Raw genomic sequence first — 12,261 nt, 5'->3', positions numbered from 1 at the left:
CCATGTAGCCTCCGAAGGCCGAGTTGACCTAGCTAGGAATCACAGTTCAGGAAAGGAACTCAGGGTGCTGGTGACTGCAGGTTGTTTCACCAGGCAGCCCAAATCGAGTACATCCGTACACAATGTAGTAAAGGCCTCACCCTTCAAGCCCACGTCAATTTCAGAGAGAAAACACCAGGCCTCGGTGTGCTTTCCTGTGGCAAGAAAACTTTGCTTGCATTCCTTAGGAGGCACAGTGGCTCAGGACTGCCCTACCCCAAGGACTCAGGCTGTGCAGCCCGACTGGTTGAGATCAGCCCTTCTGGCTCTCACGGATGAAACCAACTAGGAAAAGAGCCTCTCCTAAGCTGGGGAACGTGGTGGCTTTTCCTAGTCTTCAAAGGAACAGCACTCTGAGGGAGAGGAGCTGCTGACGTGTGGTAGCAAAATCTCCTCTGCTGAAGAGAAATATTTCGTTGTAAGCGGGTTCCATCAGCCTTGCCACCTTTTCTCAGCTGGCTATACTGGAGGGCAGTCTGTTGGCAGACTCCCCTGAGGCCCTGCTTCCCAGGCTGTGATACACACACGCCGCCTGCTTCAGCGCAATGGGACAGCTTAAGGTAAGGTAAAAACCTCCTCTGGTGAAGAGAAACATTTCGTGTAAGCGGGTTCCATCAGCCTTGCCACCTTTTCTCAGCTGGCATTACTGGAGGGCAGTCTCTTGGCGGACTCCCCTGAGGCCCTGCTTCCCAGGCTGTGATACACACACGCCGCCTGCTTCAGCGCAAAGGGACAGCTTAAGGTAAGGTAAAAACCCTGTGTTGGCAAGTGCCTGCCTAACCCTCGCACAAGCAAAAGCATATTGGCCATTGGTCAAAGGCTTTCCCCACAAGCTTCACACGTTTGCTCCCATGTAGCCTCCGAAGGCCGAGTTGACCTAGCTAGGAATCAAAGTTCAGGAAAGGAACTCAGGGTGCTGGTGACTGCAGGTTGTTTCACCAGGCAACCCAAGTCGAGTACATCCGTACACAATGTAGTAAAGGCCTCACCCTTCAAGCCCTCGTCAATTTCATAGAGAAAACACCAGGCCTCGGTGTGCTTTCCTGTGGCAAGGAAACTTTGCTTGCATTCCTTAGGAGGCACAGTGGCTCAGGACTGCCCTACCCCAAGGACTCAGGCTGTGCAGCCCGACTGGTTGAGATCAGCCCTTCTGGCTCTCACGGATGAAACCAACTAGGAAAAGAGCCTCTCCTAAGCTGGGGAACGTGGTGGCTTTTCCTAGTCTTCAAAGGAACAGCACTCTGAGGGAGAGGAGCTGCTGACGTGTGGTAGCAAAATCTCCTCTGCTGAAGAGAAACATTTCGTTGTAAGCGGGTTCCATCAGCCTTGCCACCTTTTCTCAGCTGGCTATACTGGAGGGCAGTCTGTTGGCAGACTCCCCTGAGGCCCTGCTTCCCAGGCTGTGATACACACACGCCGCCTGCTTCAGCGCAAAGGGACAGCTTAAGGTAAGGTAAAAACCCTGTGTTGGCAAGTGCCTGCCTAACCCTCGCACAAGCAAAAGCATATTGGCCATTGGTCAAAGGCTTTCCCCACAAGCTTCACACGTTTGCTCCCATGTAGCCTCCGAAGGCCGAGTTGACCTAGCTAGGAATCAAAGTTCAGGAAAGGAACTCAGGGTGCTGGTGACTGCAGGTTGTTTCACCAGGCAGCCCAAATCGAGTACATCCGTACACAATGTAGTAAAGGCCTCACCCTTCAAACCCACGTCAATTTCATAGAGAAAACACCAGGCCTCGGTGTGCTTTCCTGTGGCAAGGAAACTTTGCTTGCATTCCTTAGGAGGCACAGTGGCTCAGGACTGCCCTACCCCAAGGACTCAGGCTGTGCAGCCCGACTGGTTGAGATCAGCCCTTCTGGCTCTCACGGATGAAACCAACTAGGAAAAGAGCCTCTCCTAACCTGGGGAACGTGGTGGCTTTTCCTAGTCTTCAAAGGAACAGCACTCTGAGGGAGAGGAGCTGCTGACGTGTGGTAGCAAAATCTCCTCTGCTGAAGAGAAACATTTCGTTGTAAGCGGGTTCCCTCAGCCTTGCCACCGTTTCTCAGCTGGCTATACTGGAGGGCAGTCTGTTGGCAGACTCCCCTGAGGCCCTGCTTCCCAGGCTGTGATACACACACGCCGCCTGCTTCAGCGCAATGGGACAGCTTAAGGTAAGGTAAAAACCTCCTCTGCTGAAGAGAAACATTTCGTGTAAGCGGGTTCCATCAGCCTTGCCACCTTTTCTCAGCTGGCATTACTGGAGGGCAGTCTGTTGGCGGACTCCCCTGAGGCCCTGCTTCCCAGACTGTGATACACACACGCCGCCTGCTTCAGCGCAATGGGACAGCTTAAGGTAAGGTAAAAACCTCCTCTGGTGAAGAGAAACATTTCGTGTAAGCGGGTTCCATCAGCCTTGCCACCTTTTCTCAGCTGGCATTACTGGAGGGCAGTCTGTTGGCGGACTCCCCTGAGGCCCTGCTTCCCAGGCTGTGATACACACACGCCGCCTGCTTCAGCGCAAAGGGACAGCTTAAGGTAAGGTAAAAACCCTGTGTTGGCAAGTGCCTGCCTAACCCTCGCACAAGCAAAAGCATATTGGCCATTGGTCAAAGGCTTTCCCCACAAGCTTCACACGTTTCCTCCCATGTAGCCTCCGAAGGCCGAGTTGACCTAGCTAGGAATCAAAGTTCAGGAAAGGAACTCAGGGTGCTGGTGACTGCAGGTTGTTTCACCAGGCAACCCAAGTCGAGTACATCCGTACACAATGTAGTAAAGGCCTCACCCTTCAAGCCCTCGTCAATTTCATAGAGAAAACACCAGGCCTCGGTGTGCTTTCCTGTGGCAAGAAAACTTTGCTTGCATTCCTTAGGAGGCACAGTGGCTCAGGACTGCCCTACCCCAAGGACTCAGGCTGTGCAGTCCGACTGGTTGAGATCAGCTCTTCTGGCTCTCACGGATGAAACCAACTAGGAAAAGAGCCTCTCCTAAGCTGGGGAACGTGGTGGCTTTTCCTAGTCTTCAAAGGAACAGCACTCTGAGGGAGAGGAGCTGCTGACGTGTGGTAGCAAAATCTCCTCTGCTGAAGAGAAACATTTCGTTGTAAGCGGGTTCCATCAGCCTTGCCACCTTTTCTCAGCTGGCTATACTGGAGGGCAGTCTGTTGGCAGACTCCCCTGAGGCCCTGCTTCCCAGGCTGTGATACACACACGCCGCCTGCTTCAGCGCAATGGGACAGCTTAAGGTAAGGTAAAAACCTCCTCTGCTGAAGAGAAACATTTCGTTGTAAGCGGGTTCCATCAGCCTTGCCACCTTTTCTCAGCTGGCATTACTGGAGGGCAGTCTGTTGGCAGACTACCCTGAGGCCTTGCTTCCCAGGCTGTGATAGACACACGCCGCCTGCTTCAGCGCAAAGTGACAGCTTATGGTAAGTTAAAAACCCTGTGTTGGCAAGTGCCTTCCTATACCTCGCACAAGCACAAGCATATTGGCCATTGTTCAAAGGCTTTCCCCCAAGCTTCACACGTTTGGTCCCATCTAGCCTCCGAAGGCCGAGTTGACCTAGCTAGGAATCAGAGTTCAGCAAAGGTACTCAGGGTGCTGGTGACCGCAGGTTGTTTCACCAGGCAGCCCAAATCGATTACATCCATACACAATATAGTAAAGGCCTCACCCTTCAAGCCCACGTCAATTTCATAGAGAAAACACCAGGCCTCGGTGTGCTTTCCTGTGGCAAGGAAACTTTGCTTGCATTCCTTAGGAGGCACAGTGGCTCAGGACTGCCCTACCCCAAGGACTCAGGCTGTGCAGTCCGACTGGTTGAGATCAGCCCTTCTGGCTCTCACGGATGAAACCAACTAGGAAAAGAGCCTCTCCTAAGCTGGGGAACGTGGTGGCTTTTCCTAGTCTTCAAAGGAACAGCACTCTGAGGGAGAGGAGCTGCTGACGTGTGGTAGCAAAATCTCCTCTGCTGAAGAGAAACATTTCGTTGTAAGCGGGTTCCATCAGCCTTGCCACCTTTTCTCAGCTGGCATTACTGGAGGGCAGTCTGTTGGCAGACTCCCCCGAGGCCCTGCTTCCCAGGCTGTGATACACACACGCCGCCTGCTTCAGCGCAAAGGGACAGCTTAAGGTAAGGTAAAAACCCTGTGTTGGCAAGTGCCTGCCTAACCCTCGCACAAGCAAAAGCATATTGGCCATTGGTCAAAGGCTTTCCCCACAAGCTTCACACGTTTGCTCCCATGTAGCCTCCGAAGGCCGAGTTGACCTAGCTAGGAATCAAAGTTCAGGAAAGGAACTCAGGGTCCTGGTGACTGCAGGTTGTTTCACCAGGCAGCCCAAATCGAGTACATCCGTACACAATGTAGTAAAGGCCTCACCCTTCAAGCCCACGTCAATTTCAGAGAGAAAACACCAGGCCTCGGTGTGCTTTCCTGTGGCAAGAAAACTTTGCTTGCATTCCTTAGGAGGCACAGTGGCTCAGGACTGCCCTACCCCAAGGACTCAGGCTGTGCAGCCCGACTGGTTGAGATCAGCCCTTCTGGCTCTCACGGATGAAACCAACTAGGAAAAGAGCCTCTCCTAAGCTGGGGAACGTGGTGGCTTTTCCTAGTCTTCAAAGGAACAGCACTCTGAGGGAGAGGAGCTGCTGACGTGTGGTAGCAAAATCTCCTCTGCTGAAGAGAAACATTTCGTTGTAAGCGGGTTCCATCAGCCTTGCCACCTTTTCTCAGCTGGCTATACTGGAGGGCAGTCTGTTGGCAGACTCCCCTGAGGCCCTGCTTCCCAGGCTGTGATACACACACGCCGCCTGCTTCAGCGCAAAGGGACAGCTTAAGGTAAGGTAAAAACCCTGTGTTGGCAAGTGCCTGCCTAACCCTCGCACAAGCAAAAGCATATTGGCCATTGGTCAAAGGCTTTCCCCACAAGCTTCACACGTTTGCTCCCATGTAGCCTCCGAAGGCCGAGTTGACCTAGCTAGGAATCAAAGTTCAGGAAAGGAACTCAGGGTGCTGGTGACTGCAGGTTGTTTCACCAGGCAGCCCAAATCGAGTACATCCGTACACAATGTAGTAAAGGCCTCACCCTTCAAACCCACGTCAATTTCATAGAGAAAACACCAGGCCTCGGTGTGCTTTCCTGTGGCAAGGAAACTTTGCTTGCATTCCTTAGGAGGCACAGTGGCTCAGGACTGCCCTACCCCAAGGACTCAGGCTGTGCAGCCCGACTGGTTGAGATCAGCCCTTCTGGCTCTCACGGATGAAACCAACTAGGAAAAGAGCCTCTCCTAAGCTGGGGAACGTGGTGGCTTTTCCTAGTCTTCAAAGGAACAGCACTCTGAGGGAGAGGAGCTGCTGACGTGTGGTAGCAAAATCTCCTCTGCTGAAGAGAAACATTTCGTTGTAAGCGGGTTCCCTCAGCCTTGCCACCGTTTCTCAGCTGGCTATACTGGAGGGCAGTCTGTTGGCAGACTCCCCTGAGGCCCTGCTTCCCAGGCTGTGATACACACACGCCGCCTGCTTCAGCGCAATGGGACAGCTTAAGGTAAGGTAAAAACCTCCTCTGCTGAAGAGAAACATTTCGTGTAAGCGGGTTCCATCAGCCTTGCCACCTTTTCTCAGCTGGCATTACTGGAGGGCAGTCTGTTGGCGGACTCCCCTGAGGCCCTGCTTCCCAGACTGTGATACACACACGCCGCCTGCTTCAGCGCAATGGGACAGCTTAAGGTAAGGTAAAAACCTCCTCTGGTGAAGAGAAACATTTCGTGTAAGCGGGTTCCATCAGCCTTGCCACCTTTTCTCAGCTGGCATTACTGGAGGGCAGTCTGTTGGCGGACTCCCCTGAGGCCCTGCTTCCCAGGCTGTGATACACACACGCCGCCTGCTTCAGCGCAAAGGGACAGCTTAAGGTAAGGTAAAAACCCTGTGTTGGCAAGTGCCTGCCTAACCCTCGCACAAGCAAAAGCATATTGGCCATTGGTCAAAGGCTTTCCCCACAAGCTTCACACGTTTCCTCCCATGTAGCCTCCGAAGGCCGAGTTGACCTAGCTAGGAATCAAAGTTCAGGAAAGGAACTCAGGGTGCTGGTGACTGCAGGTTGTTTCACCAGGCAACCCAAGTCGAGTACATCCGTACACAATGTAGTAAAGGCCTCACCCTTCAAGCCCTCGTCAATTTCATAGAGAAAACACCAGGCCTCGGTGTGCTTTCCTGTGGCAAGAAAACTTTGCTTGCATTCCTTAGGAGGCACAGTGGCTCAGGACTGCCCTACCCCAAGGACTCAGGCTGTGCAGTCCGACTGGTTGAGATCAGCCCTTCTGGCTCTCACGGATGAAACCAACTAGGAAAAGAGCCTCTCCTAAGCTGGGGAACGTGGTGGCTTTTCCTAGTCTTCAAAGGAACAGCACTCTGAGGGAGAGGAGCTGCTGACGTGTGGTAGCAAAATCTCCTCTGCTGAAGAGAAACATTTCGTTGTAAGCGGGTTCCATCAGCCTTGCCACCTTTTCTCAGCTGGCTATACTGGAGGGCAGTCTGTTGGCAGACTCCCCTGAGGCCCTGCTTCCCAGGCTGTGATACACACACGCCGCCTGCTTCAGCGCAATGGGACAGCTTAAGGTAAGGTAAAAACCTCCTCTGCTGAAGAGAAACATTTCGTTGTAAGCGGGTTCCATCAGCCTTGCCACCTTTTCTCAGCTGGCATTACTGGAGGGCAGTCTGTTGGCAGACTACCCTGAGGCCTTGCTTCCCAGGCTGTGATAGACACACGCCGCCTGCTTCAGCGCAAAGTGACAGCTTATGGTAAGTTAAAAACCCTGTGTTGGCAAGTGCCTTCCTATACCTCGCACAAGCACAAGCATATTGGCCATTGTTCAAAGGCTTTCCCCCAAGCTTCACACGTTTGGTCCCATCTAGCCTCCGAAGGCCGAGTTGACCTAGCTAGGAATCAGAGTTCAGCAAAGGTACTCAGGGTGCTGGTGACTGCAGGTTGTTTCACCAGGCAGCCCAAATCGATTACATCCATACACAATATAGTAAAGGCCTCACCCTTCAAGCCCACGTCAATTTCATAGAGAAAACACCAGGCCTCGGTGTGCTTTCCTGTGGCAAGAAAACTTTGCTTGCATTCCTTAGGAGGCACAGTGGCTCAGGACTGCCCTACCCCAAGGACTCAGGCTGTGCAGCCCGACTGGTTGAGATCAGCCCTTCTGGCTCTCACGGATGAAACCAACTAGGAAAAGAGCCTCTCCTAAGCTGGGGAACGTGGTGGCTTTTCCTAGTCTTCAAAGGAACAGCACTCTGAGGGAGAGGAGCTGCTGACGTGTGGTAGCAAAATCTCCTCTGCTGAAGAGAAACATTTCGTTGTAAGCGGGTTCCCTCAGCCTTGCCACCGTTTCTCAGCTGGCTATACTGGAGGGCAGTCTGTTGGCAGACTCCCCTGAGGCCCTGCTTCCCAGGCTGTGATACACACACGCCGCCTGCTTCAGCGCAATGGGACAGCTTAAGGTAAGGTAAAAACCTCCTCTGCTGAAGAGAAACATTTCGTGTAAGCGGGTTCCATCAGCCTTGCCACCTTTTCTCAGCTGGCATTACTGGAGGGCAGTCTGTTGGCGGACTCCCCTGAGGCCCTGCTTCCCAGACTGTGATACACACACGCCGCCTGCTTCAGCGCAATGGGACAGCTTAAGGTAAGGTAAAAACCTCCTCTGGTGAAGAGAAACATTTCGTGTAAGCGGGTTCCATCAGCCTTGCCACCTTTTCTCAGCTGGCATTACTGGAGGGCAGTCTGTTGGCGGACTCCCCTGAGGCCCTGCTTCCCAGGCTGTGATACACACACGCCGCCTGCTTCAGCGCAATGGGACAGCTTAAGGTAAGGTAAAAACCTCCTCTGCTGAAGAGAAACATTTCGTTGTAAGCGGGTTCCATCAGCCTTGCCACCTTTTCTCAGCTGGCATTACTGGAGGGCAGTCTGTTGGCAGACTACCCTGAGGCCCTGCTTCCCAGGCTGTGATAGACACACGCCGCCTGCTTCAGCGCAAAGTGACAGCTTATGGTAAGTTAAAAACCCTGTGTTGGCAAGTGCCTTCCTATACCTCGCACAAGCACAAGCATATTGGCCATTGTTCAAAGGCTTTCCCCCAAGCTTCACACGTTTGGTCCCATCTAGCCTCCGAAGGCCGAGTTGACCTAGCTAGGAATCAGAGTTCAGCAAAGGTACTCAGGGTGCTGGTGACCGCAGGTTGTTTCACCAGGCAGCCCAAATCGATTACATCCATACACAATATAGTAAAGGCCTCACCCTTCAAGCCCACGTCAATTTCATAGAGAAAACACCAGGCCTCGGTGTGCTTTCCTGTGGCAAGGAAACTTTGCTTGCATTCCTTAGGAGGCACAGTGGCTCAGGACTGCCCTACCCCAAGGACTCAGGCTGTGCAGTCCGACTGGTTGAGATCAGCCCTTCTGGCTCTCACGGATGAAACCAACTAGGAAAAGAGCCTCTCCTAAGCTGGGGAACGTGGTGGCTTTTCCTAGTCTTCAAAGGAACAGCACTCTGAGGGAGAGGAGCTGCTGACGTGTGGTAGCAAAATCTCCTCTGCTGAAGAGAAACATTTCGTTGTAAGCGGGTTCCATCAGCCTTGCCACCTTTTCTCAGCTGGCATTACTGGAGGGCAGTCTGTTGGCAGACTCCCCCGAGGCCCTGCTTCCCAGGCTGTGATACACACACGCCGCCTGCTTCAGCGCAAAGGGACAGCTTAAGGTAAGGTAAAAACCCTGTGTTGGCAAGTGCCTGCCTAACCCTCGCACAAGCAAAAGCATATTGGCCATTGGTCAAAGGCTTTCCCCACAAGCTTCACACGTTTGCTCCCATGTAGCCTCCGAAGGCCGAGTTGACCTAGCTAGGAATCAAAGTTCAGGAAAGGAACTCAGGGTCCTGGTGACTGCAGGTTGTTTCACCAGGCAGCCCAAATCGAGTACATCCGTACACAATGTAGTAAAGGCCTCACCCTTCAAGCCCACGTCAATTTCAGAGAGAAAACACCAGGCCTCGGTGTGCTTTCCTGTGGCAAGAAAACTTTGCTTGCATTCCTTAGGAGGCACAGTGGCTCAGGACTGCCCTACCCCAAGGACTCAGGCTGTGCAGCCCGACTGGTTGAGATCAGCCCTTCTGGCTCTCACGGATGAAACCAACTAGGAAAAGAGCCTCTCCTAAGCTGGGGAACGTGGTGGCTTTTCCTAGTCTTCAAAGGAACAGCACTCTGAGGGAGAGGAGCTGCTGACGTGTGGTAGCAAAATCTCCTCTGCTGAAGAGAAATATTTCGTTGTAAGCGGGTTCCCTCAGCCTTGCCACCTTTTCTCAGCTGGCTATACTGGAGGGCAGTCTGTTGGCAGACTCCCCTGAGGCCCTGCTTCCCAGGCTGTGATACACACACGCCGCCTGCTTCAGCGCAATGGGACAGCTTAAGGTAAGGTAAAAACCTCCTCTGGTGAAGAGAAACATTTCGTGTAAGCGGGTTCCATCAGCCTTGCCACCTTTTCTCAGCTGGCATTACTGGAGGGCAGTCTGTTGGCGGACTCCCCTGAGGCCCTGCTTCCCAGGCTGTGATACACACACGCCGCCTGCTTCAGCGCAAAGGGACAGCTTAAGGTAAGGTAAAAACCCTGTGTTGGCAAGTGCCTGCCTAACCCTCGCACAAGCAAAAGCATATTGGCCATTGGTCAAAGGCTTTCCCCACAAGCTTCACACGTTTGCTCCCATGTAGCCTCCGAAGGCCGAGTTGACCTAGCTAGGAATCAAAGTTCAGGAAAGGAACTCAGGGTGCTGGTGACTGCAGGTTGTTTCACCAGGCAACCCAAGTCGAGTACATCCGTACACAATGTAGTAAAGGCCTCACCCTTCAAGCCCTCGTCAATTTCATAGAGAAAACACCAGGCCTCGGTGTGCTTTCCTGTGGCAAGAAAACTTTGCTTGCATTCCTTAGGAGGCACAGTGGCTCAGAACTGCCCTACCCCAAGGACTCAGGCTGTGCAGTCCGACTGGTTGAGATCAGCCCTTCTGGCTCTCACGGATGAAACCAACTAGGAAAAGAGCCTCTCCTAACCTGGGGAACGTGGTGGCTTTTCCTAGTCTTCAAAGGAACAGCACTCTGAGGGAGAGGAGCTGCTGACGTGTGGTAGCAAAATCTCCTCTGCTGAAGAGAAACATTTCGTTGTAAGCGGGTTCCATCAGCCTTGCCACCTTTTCTCAGCTGGCTATACTGGAGGGCAGTCTGTTGGCAGACTCCCCTGAGGCCCTGCTTCCCAGGCTGTGATACACACACGCCGCCTGCTTCAGCGCAATGGGACAGCTTAAGGTAAGGTAAAAACCTCCTCTGCTGAAGAGAAACATTTCGTTGTAAGCGGGTTCCATCAGCCTTGCCACCTTTTCTCAGCTGGCATTACTGGAGGGCAGTCTGTTGGCAGACTACCCTGAGGCCCTGCTTCCCAGGCTGTGATAGACACACGCCGCCTGCTTCAGCGCAAAGTGACAGCTTATGGTAAGTTAAAAACCCTGTGTTGGCAAGTGCCTTCCTATACCTCGCACAAGCACAAGCATATTGGCCATTGTTCAAAGGCTTTCCCCCAAGCTTCACACGTTTGGTCCCATCTAGCCTCCGAAGGCCGAGTTGACCTAGCTAGGAATCAGAGTTCAGCAAAGGTACTCAGGGTGCTGGTGACCGCAGGTTGTTTCACCAGGCAGCCCAAATCGATTACATCCATACACAATATAGTAAAGGCCTCACCCTTCAAGCCCACGTCAATTTCATAGAGAAAACACCAGGCCTCGGTGTGCTTTCCTGTGGCAAGGAAACTTTGCTTGCATTCCTTAGGAGGCACAGTGGCTCAGGACTGCCCTACCCCAAGGACTCAGGCTGTGCAGTCCGACTGGTTGAGATCAGCCCTTCTGGCTCTCACGGATGAAACCAACTAGGAAAAGAGCCTCTCCTAAGCTGGGGAACGTGGTGGCTTTTCCTAGTCTTCAAAGGAACAGCACTCTGAGGGAGAGGAGCTGCTGACGTGTGGTAGCAAAATCTCCTCTGCTGAAGAGAAACATTTCGTTGTAAGCGGGTTCCATCAGCCTTGCCACCTTTTCTCAGCTGGCATTACTGGAGGGCAGTCTGTTGGCAGACTCCCCCGAGGCCCTGCTTCCCAGGCTGTGATACACACACGCCACCTGCTTCAGCGCAAAGGGACAGCTTAAGGTAAGGTAAAAACCCTGTGTTGGCAAGTGCCTGCCTAACCCTCGCACAAGCAAAAGCCTATTGGCCATTGGTCAAAGGCTTTCCCCACAAGCTTCACACGTTTGCTCCCATGTAGCCTCCGAAGGCCGAGTTGACCTAGCTAGGAATCAAAGTTCAGGAAAGGAACTCAGGGTGCTGGTGACTGCAGGTTGTTTCACCAGGCAGCCCAAATCGAGTACATCCGTACACAATGTAGTAAAGGCCTCACCCTTCAAGCCCACGTCAATTTCAGAGAGAAAACACCAGGCCTCGGTGTGCTTTCCTGTGGCAAGAAAACTTTGCTTGCATTCCTTAGGAGGCACAGTGGCTCAGGACTGCCCTAACCCAAGGACTCAGGCTGTGCAGCCCGACTGGTTGAGATCAGCCCTTCTGGCTCTCACGGATGAAACCAACTAGGAAAAGAGCCTCTCCTAAGCTGGGGAACGTGGTGGCTTTTCCTAGTCTTCAAAGGAACAGCACTCTGAGGGAGAGGAGCTGCTGACGTGTGGTAGCAAAATCTCCTCTGCTGAAGAGAAATATTTCGTTGTAAGCGGGTTCCCTCAGCCTTGCCACCTTTTCTCAGCTGGCTATACTGGAGGGCAGTCTGTTGGCAGACTCCCCTGAGGCCCTGCTTCCCAGGCTGTGATACACACACGCCGCCTGCTTCAGCGCAATGGGACAGCTTAAGGTAAGGTAAAAACCTCCTCTGGTGAAGAGAAACATTTCGTGTAAGCGGGTTCCATCAGCCTTGCCACCTTTTCTCAGCTGGCATTACTGGAGGGCAGTCTGTTGGCGGACTCCCCTGAGGCCCTGCTTCCCAGGCTGTGATACACACACGCCGCCTGCTTCAGCGCAGAGGGACAGCTTAAGGTAAGGTAAAAACCCTGTGTTGGCAAGTGCCTGCCTAACCCTCGCACAAGCAAAAGCATATTGGCCATTGGTCAAAGGCTTTCCCCACAAGCTTCACACGTTTGCTCCCATGTAGCCT

The sequence above is a fragment of the Eubalaena glacialis genome, chromosome 15 (assembly GCF_028564815.1).
Source record: "Eubalaena glacialis isolate mEubGla1 chromosome 15, mEubGla1.1.hap2.+ XY, whole genome shotgun sequence".
NCBI classification, from domain to species: Eukaryota; Metazoa; Chordata; class Mammalia; order Artiodactyla; family Balaenidae; genus Eubalaena; species Eubalaena glacialis.
Note: the sequence above shows the minus strand (reverse complement) of the source record.